This window comes from Prionailurus viverrinus, chromosome B3, assembly GCF_022837055.1.
Source record: "Prionailurus viverrinus isolate Anna chromosome B3, UM_Priviv_1.0, whole genome shotgun sequence".
Taxonomy (NCBI): domain Eukaryota; kingdom Metazoa; phylum Chordata; class Mammalia; order Carnivora; family Felidae; genus Prionailurus; species Prionailurus viverrinus.
In genome coordinates this window covers 80,709,970-80,730,400 of record NC_062566.1, presented here as the reverse complement: position 1 = coordinate 80,730,400, position 20,431 = coordinate 80,709,970, and the positions used below count along the sequence as shown (strand labels likewise).

At 39.7% G+C, this 20,431-nt stretch overlaps 1 long non-coding RNA gene and 1 other non-coding gene across 2 annotated transcripts; both read right to left on the bottom strand.

Moving 5' to 3' along the window:
- Positions 1-3,714: 3,714 nt before the first annotated feature.
- Positions 3,715-8,619, bottom strand: LOC125167207 (uncharacterized). Its single transcript, XR_007152695.1, has 3 exons — positions 8,570-8,619; positions 7,517-7,608; positions 3,715-3,769 (listed from the first exon to the last, which is right to left on the bottom strand). It is a non-coding gene; the product is annotated as an uncharacterized LOC125167207 (long non-coding RNA).
- Positions 8,620-18,057: 9,438 nt separating this feature from the next.
- LOC125169176 (U6 spliceosomal RNA) lies at positions 18,058-18,160 on the bottom strand. The gene has a single exon (XR_007153506.1). It is a non-coding gene; the product is annotated as a U6 spliceosomal RNA (small nuclear RNA).
- Between the last annotated feature and the right edge of the window lie 2,271 nt (positions 18,161-20,431).

The following is a 20,431-nucleotide window of genomic DNA, read 5'->3' as shown; positions in this document are numbered from 1 at the left end:
TGTGTTCCTCTGGGGAGCACAAGGAGAAAGTAAATAAAAATAATGACATTAGAGGCCTAAGAAGTTATGCTCAGCGTGGATGTCTTTTTATATTAAAGGTGAGTAATTCTGATCTTATAAGAATTCATTGCACCGGTGGGGTAGTATCTCTCCACATCATGTGTGAAAAATGAATACGGGTTCAATTTTGGCTCTGTGCTAAACATCCTTTCCTGTCTGTACGCCACTCAGGATGGAACTGAAGTCTTTACCTGAAATGACAGAAAGCTGTCTGCACTACATTGCTGAGTTCCCCCCAAATCTGCCAATCACTCATAAGGGGCAGCATGACTCAAGTCCAAGGAATATAGGAACTGTCTGTTATTCATTGTGTGTTTACTTAGACAACAGAGCCCGTGTTAAACTTGTCAATTAGAAAACATTTTATAATAGGGCGCATGGGTAGCTCTGTTGGTTAAGCAACCGACTTTGGCTCAGGACATGATCTCGCGGTCCATGAGCTTGAGCCCCACGTCAGGCTCTGTGTGCAGAGCCTGGAGCCTCCTTTGGATTCTGTGTCTCCGTCTATTTCTGCTCCTCCCCTGCTCATGCTCTTCTCTGTCTTTGTCTCTCTCTCTCTGTCTCTCTCTCAAAAATAAAAAAAACATTAAAAATTTTTAAAAAAGAAAACATTTTATAAGACTTTGGGAATATAATTCAGTGGTAAGAAAGGTTTTTGCTGAGTGTGAGGTTCCTAAAACTACCTTAGGAACCAGCACAAGACTGCTTTGCTCATGACCCTCCAGACTCTCATGCACGTCTCTCAACCCACCCAAATAAGTATAAAAACAACCAAAAGTAACTTGGACAATCCAAAGAGCTGGTTTATCTCTATGAGTTTTAATTAAATAATAATAAGAGTTGGACAAATGAATAAAGATCAACATGTTCTCTCCTGCAATTAAAATATTCAAACCATAAGGACAAAAAGTGTAAAGCTACATCATAAAACAATCATTTTCTTTCATGTAGTTAAGAGGCAGCCCTGGGAACTTCAATTTCCAAGAAGGTGAAACAGAAATAATTTTCCCTATTTCTTCCATTAACTACAACTGAAAACATATTAAAAAAAAATAAGATTCTGTGAGGTGGAAAAGAAAGGCAGACTGGCTAAAGGACTTAGGATCTGAGGAACAACATGATGGTTAGTTCCCTGAGGTTTTGTTGTTTGTTTTGTTTGTTTTTTTTTTTTTTGTCTCTTATATCTCAGACTTGGAGCTGAAGAAACCAGCCACCCATAATCACCAATGGGTGCAGACCAAAAAAATCCCTACAAAAACCTGCCCTCTCCAGCCAAAGGACCAGGAAAGAGACAGTCTAACAAGACAGAAAACTTCTAGACAATAACCACTCTACTCCAGCTAAATACCACAGAAAAAGCTGTGGTCTCATGCCAGGGAACTATGCTGAGTTTAAAAAGTCAAACCAAAAATTACATACTGTATGATTTCATTTATATAACATTCTTGAAATGATAGCTCACTCACAAGTTTGACAAGGTGCCCTATTATCAGAAGGTCTTAGTTCCTCACCATGTAGACCCCTCCATAGGACTGCTTAGGTGTTTTCATGGCACAGTAGCCAGCTTCTCCCAGGGTGAGAGATCCAAGAGACAGCAAGGCAGAAGCCACAATGTTTTTTTATGACCTAGCCTCAGAAGTCACACTCCATCATTTAGATAACGCTCTAATGGCTGCTCAGCTCAGTCATGTTGAGTGTGAGAGAGGACTCCACAAGGATTAGAACACAGGAGGTGAGAACATTGGGGGCCATCTTGGAAGCTGGCTACCACAGAATAGAAAATATCAGAGTGCAAAGCAAGAATGCTTAGCAAGAAATGTGCATATTGCAACAACTACTGTAGCCAACTCAGCGGTCTGAGAGAAACAGTGCAGCCCATGTGATAAGTACACATGTTAGCTGAGAGTCATTCAATCTTCTCTTCATTGGCATCCTTTTTGATTTTTGGAATCTGATGATCAATCTGATCACTTGAATGGGAGAATTAATGTTGAGGCTTCCACAGTTTAATTTTAGATTAATATAATTCACAGTGGGTTATGAAGAGAACTAAGAAAGTTTTTCTGTGGTTTGCAAAAGTGTCTGGATTTCCAAGAGTTTCAAATAAGTTTCGTCACAAACTTTCAATGTGCCTTGTAGAAGGGACATTAGGAAATGTGACATTTTCTAGTATAATCATTGTAACACTATAGCAGAACTGGTACAGATTTCTCCTTAAATGGATGGTTTTATTATTAGAAGAAAAAAAAACATAAAGTAAAAAAATATTAGAGGTGTGTTCAAGTTCAAGTGTTGGATCTAGAGATTTAAATAGTAATAAAATAAGAAGAGCATTAATAATAAGTAATCTTAGACTTTATTAAACTATTTTTTTTAAGATTTATGTTTTTTAGGTAATTTCTACATATAACATGGGTCTCAAACTCACAACCCTGAGATCAAGAGCAGCAGGCTCTCGTCAGGCACCCCTAAACTATTTTTTTTAATTTTTTAACGTTTTTTATTTTTGAGAGAGAGAAAGAGACAGAGCACAAGCAGGAAAGGAGCAGAGAGAGAGGACACAGAACTCAAAGCAGGCTCCAGGCTCTGAGCTGTCAGCACAGAGCCTAATGCAGGGCCCAAAACTCACAAACCGTGAGATCATGACCTGAGCCTAAGCCAAAGTTGGTCACTTAACCAACTGAGCCACTCAGGCGCCTTGCCTCTAAACTATTTTTAAAAAGAAAAAGTAAAAAAATAAAAAATAATAAAAAAATAAAAGAAAAATAAAAAGTTATGTGCAAGACCTAGTAATAAATGTTTTCTTTAAATATTATTTTAACAAAAGCACAAAACCCAAATAAACTAATATTTCAATTCTAATAATATATATACAAATGAAAGCTTTAAAACTTCCAAATTTAAAAATTCATTTGGAAACAATTCAAATACTGTCAAAGAAGCAAAACTAGACCATTCTCTGCCTGTGATTATTAACTTTATGTCCCAAAGGGTGCCCAGATTAAACATTATTCCTGGGTGTGTCTGTGAGGCTGTTTCCAAGGGAGATGAGCATTACCGGTGAATTCAGAAAAGTAGGTTGCCCTCCCCAATGTGGGTGAGCATCATCCACTACTTTGAGAGTGTAAATAGAGCAAAATGGAGGAGGAAAGAATAATTTGCCCCTTCTTACTTCCTGCCTGCCTGCTGAACTGGAACATGGTCTTCTCCTGCCCTTGGGATGGGATTTATGCCATCTGCTCCCCTGCTTCTCAGGTCCTTTGGATCTAGACTGGGACTGAGACAGTTAGGGACTATCGGAACAAGCCTCAAGTGAAAAACATCAGGCACTTGGGGAGCTTTCCGTTCACTGTTATTGTTAAACTGCTTCTCTCACAGAATAGAACCCTATGCAGCCCTATAACAATAGGCACTTCTCTATATAAGCAGGGCCTTCTTGCTGTTGCTGGAGGCCAAGTCAAAGTACTTTCTGTCAGTGCTGTGTCTCTGTTCAGCTCGAGCTGTAGCCCCAGTAAAGCCTCACCTGTCCTTTTGACTTTTAGGTCCAGCCTGGTAGTTCCAGTAACAGGATTCTGCCATCAGTTTTCCTGGATCTCCAGTTTGCAGATGGCGGATCATTGGACTTTTCAGCTTCCATAACCAAGTGAGCCAATTACTTATAATAAATCTCTTCCTGTAGAAATCTTATTGGTTCTGTTCTCTGAAGAATCTTGACAGTCATATCAAAATATGCAAAAGAGGAAATCATTCACGGTGCCACAAAAAAATGTTTCTAGAATTGTTGAACATTATGTGTTAAATTATTTATAGTAAATCAACCCATAGATTTAAACACTACCTTTAGTTTTATAAAACCATATTAAATCTTACAGTAGAAATTATAGAAAATTTAGTAACTTTAGTCTTTGAAGTGACTGCAATAGATTTTGTTGATAACAACACAAATAGAGCATACCTATGACTTGAAAATTAAGATTCAGAATAATTTATCAGTAAATTATTAGTAAATTAAAAGTAACACTATATCCCGGATTAAACGTCACAGTCATGACATTCTTTTTTTTTTTTTTTTAATTTTTTTTTTCAACATTTATTTTTGGGACAGAGAGAGACAGAGCATGAACGGGGGAGGGGCAGAGAGAGAGGGAGACACAGAACTGGAAACAGGCTCCAGGCTCCGAGCCATCAGCCCAGAGCCCGACGCGGGGCTCGAACTCACGGACCGCGAGATCGTGACCTGCTGAAGTCGGACGCTTAACCGACTGCGCCACCCAGGCGCCCCCGCATTCTTAAAAAATGTAAAGGAGGTAGGGTGTAGTCCTCATCATATCTCTTTAATGTACAGGTCCAGTATCAGCAAAAATCATACTGAGCACCGCAGAACAGTGGGCTGCTACAAACTGAACCAAGTGATAGCTCCAGTCACAGCTGCTGTGCTATGATTTTGATGTGTGCTATGTTTAATGGAACAGACTGACAAACTCTGGCATGTGGTATGCAACCATTAATCTGGCAAATGTGGTGTTTTAAATCCTTACCAGGAAAAAAGATCAGAAGCAATTCACACTCACTTGCACAAGACGTCACTACACATTCATGGTCTTGTCCCAGGGTTATACTGGGAGTATTAATTCTCCTGCTCTCTGTTACAATGTAGTCCGAGGGAATTTTGATTGCCTGGACATTTCACAGAATATGATGCTGGTCAGTTATATTGAGGTATCTTACTAATCAACCCAGGAGATTAGAAGGATGGGGTGAGGGGGGCAAGAATTCTAAATGCTCTGTTAAAAAACAGGTGCATTTAGAAAGTGGAAGAAGACCACACAGTGATTCAAGCACCTGCCCATAAATGAACTTACCATACTCAGTGAGACTGGATAGGGGGTCAGGCTAAGATGTACTATTTAAGGTAAAGGACAATTTCCTGAACCTTGAATCTCCTACTACTAACAAAGGCCATCTGAATAGTAGCCATCTTCAGATTTTGGAGGCAGCGTACACATTTGGGAATCCAACCCACTGCTCAGATGACACCAGATGCTGCTAGTAAGAGTAAGAGAGCAGTCTGCAATAGACTAAGTCTATGCTACAAGCAGCCCTGGCATATGGGTTACAATCCAGCAAATACTGTGTGCTAGAGGTGTCTGTGGTAGAAAAGGATGCTCTGCAGTTTCTGGCAAGTGTCAAAAAGGAGAGCTGGACTGCATACCTCCAATGTTCTGGAACAACAGCAGAAAATTATACATCATTTGAAAAGCAGCTTCTGACTTGCTATTGGGCATTAGTAGAGACTGAGCACCTGACCTTGGGACAGCAAATGACTATGTGACCAGAGCTATTCATCAAGAATTGTAGGGGCGCCTGGGTGGCTCAGTCAGTTAAGTGTCCAACTTCAGCTCAGGTCATGATCTCATGGTTCGTGAGTTCAAGCCCCAAGTGGGGCTCTGTGCTGATAGCTCAGAGCCTGCAGCCTGCTTCAGATTCTGCGTCTCCTTCGCTCTCTCCCCTGCCCCTACTTGCGCTCTGTCTCTGTCTCTCAAAAACAAATAAATAAAAAAGAATTGCATACAGTGGTACATAGATGGGGGGAGGGCAGACAGAAAGGACTAAGCAGATCCAGAGGGCACAGATAAGTAACACAAACATGTTGCCCATTCACCTGCCTCTGTTGCACCTCAGCTCACATCTGTGGCCTAGTAGATGTTCCCTACAGTTAGCTGACAGGAAGAAAAAATTGAGGCCTGGTTCACAGGTAAGATGGTTGATATGTTGGCGCAAGCCAAAAATACATCTGGAAATAATTTTTTAGAATCCTTTTACTATAAAATAAAAGGATTTTATTCTACTGTGAAGACATAAAAATCCTGCAAAACAAATGTATAACCCAGGAAATTACCCTAAGGCAAATACCACCCTAATCAAGAAGTAGAATCTTGCCAGCAGCTCCAGAAGCTGCTTCCATGTGTTCCATCCTAGTCTCGACCCTTCTTTTCACATAAATAACCACCATCTGGCTCTTATAACAACCACTTCCTTGCTTTGTGAAAATGGTTTAGTCACGCAAATGCACATCCCATCACACTTTCAGTGAGTCTTGCCTGGTTTAAAAAAAATTTTTAGGGGTGTCTGGTTAAGTGTCTGACTCTTGATTTTGGCTCAGGTCACGATCTCCACTCTGGGCATGAAGCCTGCTTAAGATTATCTTCCTGTCGGGGCACCTGACTTTGGCTCAGGTCATGATCTCAGGGTTTGTGAGTTCGAGCCCCACATCAGGGTTGCTGTTGTTAGCCTGTCGGCACGGAGCCCAACGTGGGGCTCTCTCTCTCTCTCTCTCTCTCTGAGCCCAACCCCAATCATGCACACACGTGAAAATAAATACATACATACATAAATACAGAAATAGATAAATGAAATATTAAAAAAAAAGATTCTGTCCCTCTCCCCTTCCCTGTTTACATGCATGTACACATGCTTGCTCTAAAATAAAAAACAAAAAAGGAAAGAAAGAAACCTATATGACTTTTAAGTATCTCCTATATGTTCTTCTTCTTCTTCTTCTTTAATGTTTATTATTTTGAGAGAGAGAGGGAGACAGAATCTGAGGCAGGCTCCACGCTCTGAGCTGTCACACAGAGCCTGACAAGGGGCTCAAACCCATGGACTAGGGATGGGGAGATCATGACCTGTGCCAAAGTCGGACGCCTAACTGACTGAACCACCCACGCGTCCTCTACTCTATAAGTTCTGCTATCCCATTCATGCCCTTACAGTTTTTTCAGTTGAAGAACTTGGGCCATTTGACCTATACAGTTTCCCACAGACAAGATTTTGCTGATTGCATATTCTTAGTACAATCCAAGAGTTTCTTCTGTTCTCTTAATTTCTGCAAATTGTCAACTGGATCCAGAGAACGGATGAGACTCCAGTTCAAAACTATGAGGCACATAATTCTTATTATGTCTTTATTTTGTGAATTTAGTGGCCATTCATGTTTAGTGCTCATAGCCATTCATTAGAAATAGCCAAATGGAGGGGAGCCAAGATGGCGGAACAGCATGGAAGTTTTTTGTGTGTCTCGCGTCCATGAAATACAGCCAGACCAACACTAAACCATCCTGCACACCTAGAAAACTGATCTGAGGATTAACACAACAACCTGCACAACGTGAACCACAGAATTCAGCAGGTACGCAGCGCGGAGAGGTGAACTGGGGGAGAAAAAAAGCCGCAGAGGGCAGGGAGGTGATTTTGTGTGTGGAGAGAGGATAGAGATGGTGGGGAGAATACAGGAAAATCACCCCTCCCAAAAAGCAGCTGGAGAGAAAGTGGAAAATTGGAAACAGCCACAGGGACTAAACTAAAAAGGGAAAAAGGAGAAAGGAGAGAGGGTTTAAATTCCCATTAAGACTGTAAACAAGGGGAGCGCAGAGTCTGAAACTCTGCAGCTGGATACCTGGCGGTGCTCTCTGGTGGGAAGGACGAATCCCGAGGAGCAGAGTGGGGTCCGGGAGGCTCTCGGCCACACGGGAAGAAGCGGTGCCACTGCTGGAACGACATTTGGTAGAGACTGTTGAGGCCACCTGGTCCCAGCAGAACCCAGAAAACGGCCACATTCACAGGTGCTGGAACAAGGTCGTTAAGGGTGAAGCCTGGTGCCTGATGTGTGTTGTGATTTTCCATAATCCCTGAAAAGCTGCTGCTACACTATCTCTCAAAATTTTTCTGGGGCGGGCTGGCACCGGGCTACAGTCTCAGGGCTCTGGCAGCAGCAGGGTCCAGCAAGCGTTCCTGGGTGCAGCCGGCATTCAGCCATTGCTTGGTGAGACCCTCCCACAGGGGGGCGGAACGGGTCAAAGCCGCAGTCCTTCAGAAGTAAGGGGCCGGGGAAAACAGCCGCATCTGAGACAAAACTTGGGAGAGAGGTACTACCTGGCATTTGGTCACGGACAGTGTAAAAGCAGGAAGTTGACGGAAGCTGAATACAAAGGAAGGGTGCACTATGGCTGATCGCAGAGAACAGAGTTACGATACTAGAGACGGGATACCTGGGGGACTCCATTTTCACCACTCCGGCACATTTGATTACGCACCTACAAGCATCACAACAAACCACCCCAGTAGGCTAGCAGCTCCATCTAGTGGAGAACGGAACTGTTACACTAAGCCCCGCCCAACTGGGCCAACCTCGCCCTTCAAGAACACAAGTCTCACCGCCTGCTTAGTTTATGGACTATAAAGCACTTCATAGTCTGACTACTAGGGGAAAACGAAGTAACTTCAGTCGTATTTCACTCTGTTAGCAGGTCCATCTATTCAATTTTCTTTCTTTTTTCTCTGTTTCATTTCTTTTCTTGAATACAGAGAGAGAAAAAATTCATTTTTATTTTCAATTTTTATTAAAAATATTTTTCTTTAATTTTTTACTACATATTTTACTTTTGTGTAAATTTTTTCAAATTATATTTTACTTCCATAATTTTATTTTAGTCTACTACAGTGTACTCACTTTTTCAAATTTTCAAACGATTTCTTTTTTTCTTCTTTCTCTTTTTAATTTCTTTTCTTTTTCTTGAATACAGAAAGAGAAAAAATACATTTTTATTTTTAATTTTTATTATATTTTTCTTTTATTTTTTCCTACTATATTCTTTACTTTTGTGTAAATTTTTTCAAATTCTATTTTACTTCCATCATATCACTTTAGTCTACTTCAGTGTATTCATTTTTTCATATTTTCAAATGATTTCCTTTCTTTTTTTCTTTTTTTTTCTTCCCACCTCCCCTTTTTTCTCTAATCTGTCAAGCCACTTACAACACCCGGACCAAAACACACCTAGGATCTGTCACCATTTCTTTGATATGTGTGTGTGTGTTTAATTTTTAATAATATTTTTTAATTTTAATTTTTTTAATTTTAATTTTTTCTACCTCATTAATTCCATTTCTCCCTTGAAAATAACAAAATAAACGAATTCACCACAAAAGAAAGAGCAGGAAGAAATGACAGCCAGGCATTTAACCAACACAGATACAAGCAAGATGTCTGAACCAGAATCTAGAATCACCATAAAAAGAATACTAGCTGGAGTTGAAAATAGATTAGAACCCCTTTCTGCGGAGATAAAAGAAGTAAACACTAGTCAGGATGAAATAAAAAATGCTATAACTGAGCTGCAATCAAGGATGGATGCCGATTAAGAAAGGATGGATGAGGCAGAACAGAGAATCAGCAATACAGAGAACAAACTTATGGAGAATAACAAAGCAGAAAAAAAACAGGGAGACTAGGCAAAAGAGCACGATTTAAGAATTAGAGAAATCAGTGACTCATTAAAAATGAACATCAGAATCATAGGGGTCCCAGAAGAGCAAGAGAAAGACACAGGGGTGGAAGGGTCATGTGAGCAAATCATAGCAGAAAACTTTTCTAACCTGGGGAAAGACACAGATATCAAAATCCAGGAAGTACAGAGGACTCCCATTTGATTCAACAAAAACTGGCCATCAACAAGGCATATCATAGTCCAATTTACAAAATACTCAGGCAAGGAGAGAATCATGAAAGCAGCAAGGGAAGAAAAAAGTCCTTAACCTACAAGGAAAGACAGATCAGGTTTGCAGCAGACCTATCCACAAAACCTTGGCAGGCCACAAAGGAGTGGCAGGATATATATATTCAATGTGCTGAATTGGAAAAATATACAGCCAAGAATTCTTTATCCAGCAGGCTGTCATCCAAAATAGGAGAGATTAAAAGTGTCCCAGACAAACAAAAATTAAAGGAGTTCGTGACCACTAAAACAGCCCTCCAAGAAATTTGTGGGGGACTCTCTGAGGGGAGAAAAACAGGAAAAAAAAAAAAAGACCAAAAGCAACAAAGACTAGAGAGGACCAGAGAACACCACCAGAAACTCCAGCTCTACAAGAAACATAATGGCAATAAATTCATATCTTTCAGTACTCACTCTAAACGTCAACGGACTCAATGTTCCAATCAAAAGATATAGGGTAATAGACTGGATAAGAAAACAAGATCCATCTATCTGCTGTTTACAAGAGACCCACTTTAGACCTAAAGACACCTTCAGATTCAAAGTAAGGGGATGGAGAACCATCTATCATCCTAATGGTCACCATAGAAAGCCGGAGTAGCCATTCTTATATCAGACAATCTAGACTTTAAAACAAAGACTGTAACAAGAGATGAACAAGGGCATTATATCATAATTAAGGGGTCTATCCACCAAGAAGACCTAACGATTGTAAACATTTATGCGCCAAATGTGAGAGCACCCAAATATATAAGTCAATTAATCACAAACATAAAGAAACTCACTGATAGTAATACCATAATAGGGGACTTCAACACCCCACCTACAGCAACAGACAGATCATTTCATCAGAAAATCAACAAGGAAACGATGGCTTTGAATGACACACTGGACCAGATGGACTTAACAGGTATATTCAGAACATTCCATCCTAAAGCAGCAGAGTATACATTCTTCTCCAGTGCACATGGAACATCCTCCAGGATAGATCACATACTGGGACACAAATCAACCCTCAGCAAGTACAAAAAGACTGAGATTGTACCATGCCTATTTTCAGACTACAACACTATGAAACTCGAAATCAACCACAACAAAAAATTTGGAAAGATAACAAATACTTGGAGACTAAAGAACATCCTACTAAAGAATGAATGGGATAACCAAGAACTTAAAAAGGAAATTAAAAAGTACATGGAAGCCAATGAAAATGATAACCCCAACAGCCCAAAACCTCTGGGACACAGCAAAGACGGTCATAAGAGGAAAGTATAGCGCAATCCAGGCCTTCCTAAGAAGGAAGAAAGGTCTCAGATATACAACCTAACCTTACACCTTAAAGACCTAGAAAAAGAACAGCAGGGGCGCCTGGGTGGCACAGTCGGTTAAGCGTCCCACTTCAGCCAGGTCACGATCTCGCGGTCCGTGAGTTCGAGCCCCGCGTCGGGCTCTGGGCTGATGGCTCAGAGCCTGGAGCCTGTTTCCGATTCTGTGTCTCCCTCTCTCTCTGCCCCTCCCCCGTTCATGCTCTGTCTCTCTCTGTCCCAAAAATAAATAAACGTTGAAAAAAAAGATTAAAAAAAAAGAAAAAGAACAGCAAATCAAACCCAAAACCAGCAGAAGACAGGAAATAATAAAGACTGGAGCAGAAATCAATGCTATCAAAACCAAAAAAAACCCCACAAAAAAACAAAAAAAAACAGTAGAACAGATCAATGAAACCAGAAACTGCTTTTTTGAAAGAATTAACAAAATTGATAAACCACTAGCCAGTTTGAGTAAAAAGAAAAAGGAAAGGACCAAATCAATAAAACCAAGAATGAAAGAGGAGAGATCACAACCAACACAGCAGAACTACAAACAATAATAAGAGAATATTATGAGCAATTATACGCCAATGAAATGGGCAATCTGGAAGAAATGGACAAATTCGTAGAAACATATACACTACCAAAACTGAAACAGGAAGCAATAGAAAATTTGAACAGACCCATAACCAGTAAGGAAATCAAATTGGTAATCAAAATCTCCCAAAAAACAGGAGTCCAGGGGCGCCTGGGTGGCGCAGTCGGTTAAGCATCCGACTTCAGCCAGGTCACGATCTCGCGGTCCATGAGTTTGAGCCCCGCGTCAGGTTCTGGGCTGATGGCTCAGAGCCTGGAGCTTGTTTCCAATTCTGTGTCTCCCTCTCTCTCTGCCCCTCCCCCGTTCATGCTCTGTCTCTCTCTGTCCCAAAAATAAATAAATGTTGAAAAAAAAATTAAAAAAAAAAAAAAAACAAAACAGGAGTCCAGGGCTAGATGGCTTTCCAGGGGAATTCTACCGAATATTTAAAGGAGAGTTAGCACCTATTCTCTTGAAGCTGTTCCACAAAAAAAGAAATGGAAGGAAAACTTCCAAACTCTTTCTAGGAAGCCAGCAACACCTTAATTCCAAAACCAGACAGAGACCCCACTAAAAAGGAGAACCATAGACCAATTTCCCCGAAGAACATCGATGCAAAAATCCTCAACAAGATATTAGCCAACCGGATCCAACAATACATTAAAAAAAAATAGTCACCATGACCAAATGGGATTTATACCTGGGATGCAGGGTGGGCTCAATATCCCCAAAACAATTAACATGATTCGTCACATCAATAAAAGAAAGGACAAGAACCACATGATCGTCTCAATAGATGCAGAAAAGCATTTGACAAAATACAGCATCCTTTCTTGACAAAAACCCTCCAGAAAGTAGGGACAGAAGGATCATACCTCGAGATCATAAAAGCCATATATGAACGACCCAATGCTAATACCATCCTCAATGGGGAAAAACTGAGAGCTTTCCACCTAAGGTCAGGAACAAGGCAGGGCTCTCCACTCTCGCCACTGTTATTCAACATAGTATGGGGAGTCTTAGCCTCTGCAATCAGACAACACAAAGACACAAAAAGAATCCAAATCGGCCAGGAGGTCAAACTTTCACTCTTTGCAGATGACATGATACTGTAAACGGAAAACCCTCAAGATTCCCCCAAAAAACTGCTAGACCTGATCCATGAATTCAGCAAAGTGACAGGATATAAAATCAATGCACAGAAATCGGTTGCATTCCTATACACCAACAATGAAGCAACAGAGAGAGAAATCTACGAATCGATCCCATTTACAATTACACCAAAACCATAAAATACCTAGGAATAAATCTAACCAAAGAGGTGAAAAATCTATACACTGAAAACTATAGAAAGCTCATGAAAGAAATTGAAGAAGACACAAAAAAATGGAAAAAGATTCCATGCTCCTGGATAGGAAGAACAACTACTGTTAAAATGTCGATAGCACCCAAAGCAATCTACATATTCAATGCAATCCCTATCAAAATAACACCAGCATTCTTCACAGAGCTAGCACAAACAATCCTAAAATTTGTATGGAACCAGAAAAGACCCCGAATAGCCAAAGCAATCTTGAAAAAGAAAACCAAAGCAGGAGGCATCACAATCCTGGACTTCAAGCTGTACTACAAAGCTGTAATCATCAAGACAGTATGGTACTGGCACAAGAACAGACACTCAGATCAATGGAACAGAATAGAGAACCCGGAAATGGACCCTCAAACGTATGGCCAACTCATCTTTGACAAAGCAGGAAAGAATATCCAATGGAATAAAGACAGTCTCTTCAGCAAGTAGTGCTGGGAAAACTGGACAGCGACGTGCAGAAGAATGAACCTGGACCACTTTCTTACACCATACACAGAAATAAACTCAAAATGGATGAAAGACCTCAATGTAAGACAGGTAGCCATCAAAATTCCCGAGGAGAAAGAAGACAAAAACCTCTTTGACCTCAGCCACAGCACCTTCTTATTCAACACGTCTCTGGAGGCAAGGGAAACAAAAGCAAAAATGAACTATTGGGACCTCATCAAGATAAAAACCTTCTGCACAGCCAAGGAAACAATCAGCAAAACTAAAAGGCAACTTACGGAATGGGAGAAGATATTTGCAAACGACATATCAGATAAAGGGTTAGTATCCAAAATCTATAAAGAACTTCTCAAACTCAACACCCAAAACACAAATAATCCAGTGATGATATGGGCAAAAGACATGAAGAGACACTTCTCCAAAGAAGACATCCGGATGGCCAACTGATACATGAAAAAATGCTCAACATCACTCATCATCAGGGAAATACAAATCAAAACCATAATGAGATACCACCTTACACCCCTCAGAATGGCTAACATTAACAACTCAGACAACAATAGAATGCAGAGAAAGAGGATCTCTTTTGCATTGTTGGTGGGAATGCAAGTTGGTGCAGCCACTCTGGAAAACAGTATGGAGGTTCCTCAGAAAACCAAAAATAGAACTACCCTACAAATCAGCAATTGCACTACTAGGTATTTATCCAAGGGATACAGGTGTGCTGTTTCAAAGGGACACAAGCACCCCAATGTTAATAGCAGCACTATCAACAATAGCCAAAGTATGGAAAGAGCCCAAATGTCCATCGATGGATGAATGGATGAAGAAGATGTGGTATATATTTAATATGGAGGATTACTCTGCAATCAAAAAGAATGAAATCTTGCCATTTGCAACTATGTGGATGGACCTGAGGGTATTGTGCTAAGTGAAATTAGTCAGTCAGAGAAAGACAAACATCATATGACTTCATTCATATGAGGGCTTTAAGAGACAAAACAGATGAACGTAAGGGAAGGGAAACAAAAATAATATAAAAACAGGGAGGGGAACAAAACAGAAGAGACTCATAAATATGGAGAACAAACAGAGGGTTACTGGAGGGGTTGTGGGAGGGGGGGTGGGCTAAATGGGTAAGGGGCATTAAGGAATCTACTCCTGAATCACTGTTGCACTATAAGCTAACTAATTTGGATGTAAATTTTTTAAAAAATTAAAAATAAATTTTAAAAAAATTAAGAAAAAAAAGAAATAGCCTAATGGTGATATGCAAATTGTATCATTTTATTTGTTGGATTACCTTATAATAACACACTTACCCTCATCAACTCCTATCAGCAAGTGCTGCAATTCATATAGGAAAGGCAGGATAATTGTTGGATTCCTTCCCTTAATCTACCAGTTTTAAAAATAATGAATTGTTTCTTTATCATTCTCCAAAGGTCACACACATGCACACACCCACACACCCACATACCCCCCCACACACAATCATGAACTTTGCAATTTAAACATTTTGATGGGTATCAATCCATTGTAATTATTGTCATTATTGAGCTCAAATTGTCCCATTTTGGACCATGAGTAGCCCTTTATAACTGGTTCCTGAATCATTGACATGATGCTAGTAGTATTTGATTCTTTCTATCTGGTAATGTAGGATATTCTAGGTTTGTTTTGTTCATTTCTTGCCCAGTCCTAGGTTTTACCATTTCTCTAAGAACTCAAGTTTCTTTTAATGGAAATTGTAATAAGAATAGTAGACTGTGCCACAGTCTGGGCACGAAGGATGCTCACTGTTTCTGGACTGATCACTGTTTCTAGGCCTGTTCGTCAGACAGAACTAAGAAATCTATGTAAAATATTGTTGCATCCAGATTGAGAGTTCCAGTTCCAACTCAAGCTTTTATGGAACTTCTTTTCTATTATCTCTGTATGTCCTTTCTTCCATATGAGAATTCTGATTCTCAAGAATGTAGAGGATGATAAAATTAATATATCCCATAATTATTCATTTTATCTCCTACTACACACACAGCAGTCTCAGAATAATAATACTAATATTATTACCAATATGGTTACCGAAAACATTAAAAAAATTCATACCCTCTTCTGTTCTTAAGATAGTTGTACTCTGTTTACTTTGTCAGACCATTACATACTACATTTTCTATCTCTCTTACTCAGTGGTGTGCTAGAGCCAGCTCACACCAGCTCAGGATAGCGAATTGTTAAATATTCAGAAACTTTGCCACCTGGTTTTTAAACACATCCATTGTTAAAACTAAATTATATAAACTTACAACTAAGTATATTAAAAGCAAAGGTAGAAAATACTCAAAACTCATCAGTTCCTAATTATTTTGCTACATGTGACTAGCTATGCTTTTCAGATTATTTAAATTTATTATATCTGCATGATGAAAACACTATATTACTGTGTAATGGTGAGTGGTACATGACTCTTCTCAGCTCTGCATTCAGTGACATCACACTGGTAGACGTGATGTGAATCAGAATAGTCACACCACAGAAATTGGTAAATGACACAAATTAGGACTTGATTTGTTGTTGTTGTTGTTGTTGCTTAATGTTTATCTATTTATTTTGAGAGAGAGAGAGTGTGTGTGAGCAGAGGAGGGGTAGAGTGAGAAGGAGAGAGAGAATCCCAAGCAGGTTGTGTGCTGACAGTGACAATGTGGGGCTCGATCTCATGAACTGTGAGATCCTGACCTGAGCTGAAATCAAGACTTGGATGCTCAATAGACTGAGCCACCCAGGAGCCCATTGATTTGTTGTTTTTCATGATTGTGTAGACTTTAAAAAGTGGAGAAAATTTTAATAATGAAAATTAAACTTTAAAAAGGGTATCGTGGGGGCATCTGGGTGGCTCAGTCGGTTGAGCATCTGACTCTTAATTTCGGTCATGGTCCCAGAGTTGTGGGATCCAGCCCCGTGTTGGGCTCCGTGCTGAGTGTGGAGCCTGCTGGGGATTCTTCCTCTCTCTCCCTTTGTCCCTGTCTCCTCCACGCACTCCCTCTCTAAAGATAGATAGATAGATAGATAGATAGATAGATAGATAGATAGATAGATAGATAAAATAAAGGACATTGTGTCTGTAGCCATTTTGAATAGCACCCCAAAAATGAGAAGATATTTGAACACTATTACCCAATTCATCAAAGACTTGCATCATTGACAAACGAGTGCACTTCTCTTACACATCTTCATTGTTTCACATTTGTGTTACTCATTAACAGAAACAAAAATAGCAACTAACATTCACGTTAAAAGGAATCTCATTCATCAGTGATATGAGTGACTTCTTTGCTGAATCAGATAGGAATCATGCATGCATTTATTCAGGTCTGATTTTTGAGACACAATTGTTGGTGAGACAAATTTAAAAAAACTGGTTGGACTTTGCAAAAAATAGCATCTCACACTGAAGTTACAGGCATAGGTTGAAAAACAAGGGTTTTTAATTTGAAATTTGTTATTTCTTAAATAACCTCCTTGTACTCTTACCCTTTCATCTTAGTTACACAGTTAACCATATATTTAATCCTCGTCAGTCCTTATTTTGATGTCTTTCTGGTCACTTCAAATGTGTGAAGCTCATTCTCTTGTAGATTCCTTAGGCAGGGTTCACTGGAATAATCGTCCCTGAGTTCTTGCTTGTTGACAATGGTAACCTAATTTTCTTTTCCTTATAATTCACCTGCTCTTTTTTCCTAGATATGCCCCAATTTGTCCCTTTTCCTTTACGTTCAGTGATTTTACTAGACTATGTCTTGTCGCTGGTCCTTCTGATTCAATATTCTCAGTTATGCTTTCAGTGTGAAATTCAAATGTTTGTTTTGTTTTTTTTTTTTTCAGGAAAATTTTCTTAATTATAGTATTTAGTATTCTGTTCCTTTACTTTGGCTTTCTTCTTCAAGGATGCCATAATTCATGTAACTAATCTTCTTTGTCCATCCTTAATATTTGTTCCTTCCTCTTGACTCCCTTCAATCTCATACTGCACTGATTTTTGTTGTTGTTGTTTTTTAATTTTCCTCCTTCACCTTCTGTTTCTTCCAAGGCAATATGTAATGGGTTTGTTCAGTCTTGTGTTCCTTCTAATTCAGTCTTCACTTTTGAAATGAATTTTTCTTTTATTGTTTATTCCTTGCTGAGTTGTCACCTCATTTCTGAGTTTTTCTAATTATGATATATAGTAGATACCCCTTATCTGTGGGGAATCTGTTCCAAGGTGCCCAGTGGATGCCTGGAACCAAAGATAGTACCAAACCCTACATATACTATATTTTTTCCTATACACACATACCTATGATAAAGTTTATAAATTAGTCACAAGAGATTAACAGCAATAATAAAAGAGAACAATTATAATAATCTACTGTAATTAAAGTTGTGTGAATGTGGTCTCTCTCTCAAAATAGCGGACTGTACTCACTCTTATGACAATGATGATGATGATGTGAGATGACGAAATGCCTACATGATGAGATGAAGTGAGGGGATGATGTAGGTGCTGTGACACAGTGTGAGGAGACTACTGACCTCTGATGATATGCCGGAAGGAGGATCATCTGCTTCATGACCACAGATAACAGAAACCACAGACAGCGAAACCATGAATAGGGGCGGACTACTACTGTGTTTTGTTTTCTCAGGTCTTGTAACATTTTAATATCTTTCGTCATTTTGAAATAGTAGATCACAGGATTTTTGTGTTTAAATATGGAATGCTTGCAAACGTGCGTGCCATCCTTGAGCAGGGACCATGCTAATATCTGTATCATTCCAATTTTAGTACATATGCTGCCAAAGCAAGCACAATAGATGACAGTTCTGATCTGTATCGTGGGCATGTCTTTCTGGCATAGGAACAGTAGTATACTTCTCTTTCTCTTTTTATTATAATAACTTTGTATGGGAATTGGCCTTAATACTTTTTAGTTATTTAATTTATTTTGTTTATTCATTTTTGAGAGAGAGAGAGACAGAGCAGGAGCAGGGTAGAGAAAGAGACACAGAATCCGAAGCAGGCTCCAGGCTCTGAGCTGTCAGCACAGCCTCAATGTGGAGCTCGAACTCATAAGCTGTAAGATCATGATCTGAGCCGAAGTTGGTGCTTAACCAACTGAATCACCGAGGCACCCCTTAGTTATTTTTACATAAAAATGGTTTTTCTGGGGGCGCCTGGGTGGCTCAGTCAGTTAAGCGTCTGACTTCGGCTCAGGTCATGATCTCGCAGTTCGTGAGTTCAAGCCCCGCGTCGGGCTCTGTGCTGACAGCTCAGAGCCTGGAGCCTGTTTCAGATTCTGTGTCTCCCTCTCTCTCTCTGACCCTCCCCCATTCATGCTCTGTCTCTCTTTGTCTCAAAAATAAATAAACGTTAAAAAAAAAATTTTTTTTTAATGGTTTTTCTGGCCACCTACACTAAGCAAGTTACGGGAAACCTTCTCTAACATCACAGAGTTCTCTCTTTATTTGTTTTTGTGTGGGGCTCAATAATACAGTGCCTTGGGGCGCCTGGGTGGCGCAGTCGGTTAAGCGTCCAACTTCAGCCAGGTCACGATCTCGCGGTCCGTGAGTTCGAGCCCCGCGTCGGGCTCTGGGCTGATGGCTCAGAGCCTGGAGCCTGTTTCCGATTCTGTGTCTCCCTCTCTCTCTGCCCCTCCCCCATTCATGCTCTGTCTCTCTCTGTCCCAAAAATAAATAAACGTTGAAAAAAAAATTAAAAAAAAATAATACAGTGCCTTAAATTATGGAAAGAGCTCTAATGTCCACCAACTGATGAATGGATAAAGAAGATGTGGTATATACATACAATGGACTACTACTCAGCAATGAAAAAGAATGAAATCTTGCCATCTGCAACGACGTGGATGGAACTGGAGGGTATTATGCTAAGTGAAATCAGTCAGTCAGAGAAAGACAGATATCATATATTTTCACTCATATGTGGAAGTTGAGAAACTTAACAGAAGACCAAGGGGGAAGAGAAAGAAAAAAATATATTAAGTTATAAAAAAAGAGGGAGGCAAACCATAAGAGACTTTTTTTAGATCTTTCTTTTTTAATGTTTATTTATTTTTGATAGAGAAAGACAGAGTGCAAGTGGTGGAGGGGCAGAGAGAGAGGGAGGCACAGAATTTAAAACAGGCTCCAGGCTCTGAGCTGTCAGCACAGAGCCCGACGTGGGGCTTGAACCCATGAACCACAGGATCATGACCTGAGCCTAAATTGGAAACTCAACCAACTGAGCCACCCAGGCGCCCTGTAAGAGATTTTTAAATACAGAGAACAACCTGAGGGTGGAAAGGGGGAAGGAGGGGGAAGAGGGGAAAATGGGTGATGGGCATTGAGGAGGGCACTTGTTGGGATGAGCACTAGGTGTCTTATGTGATCAATCACAGGAATCTACTCCTGAAGCCAAGACCACACCATATCACTATATGTTAGCTAACTTGACAATAAATTATGTATATAAAAAACAGATCTGAAAAAATAAACGTGACAATTTTAAAAAATAATACGGTAGCTTGTTTTCTGAGCTTTTCTTCGTTCTATTGCCATACTCCACTTTAATCTACACCTTCTCTTTTCTTCATCTCTGTTGTCTCTATCCTGCTCAATTTTAATTCCATTTCTTCTTTGGAAGCATTTGACTATACTTAACCTTTTGTTCCTCCACAGACATTTCCAAATCAAGTCTGTCAGTTTCCTGGAAAAATCCATTAGAATTTATTTTCTATATTTCATTTGAGTATTTAAAAATTATATATATCTCAGGACTCCTGGATGGCTCAGTTGGTAGATGGAGCATGCATCTCTTGATCATAGGGTCCTGAGTTCAAGCCCCATATTGGGCGTGGAACTTACTTTAAAAAGAAAAAAAAAAGGCAACAAGTATTATATATGTATCTCTTTCATACATTAGAAGGGTAAATACTGTTTCAAGATAGTTTTTTTTAGATGCATGTTTGTATATGTGTAAGTACACATGAATGTATTAGGACATGTAACCGTGTCAAAAAGTATGGAAACCACTGCCCTTGGTCATCCAGAAGGCTATTGCAGCACTGATTCCCCTTTGGGCTCC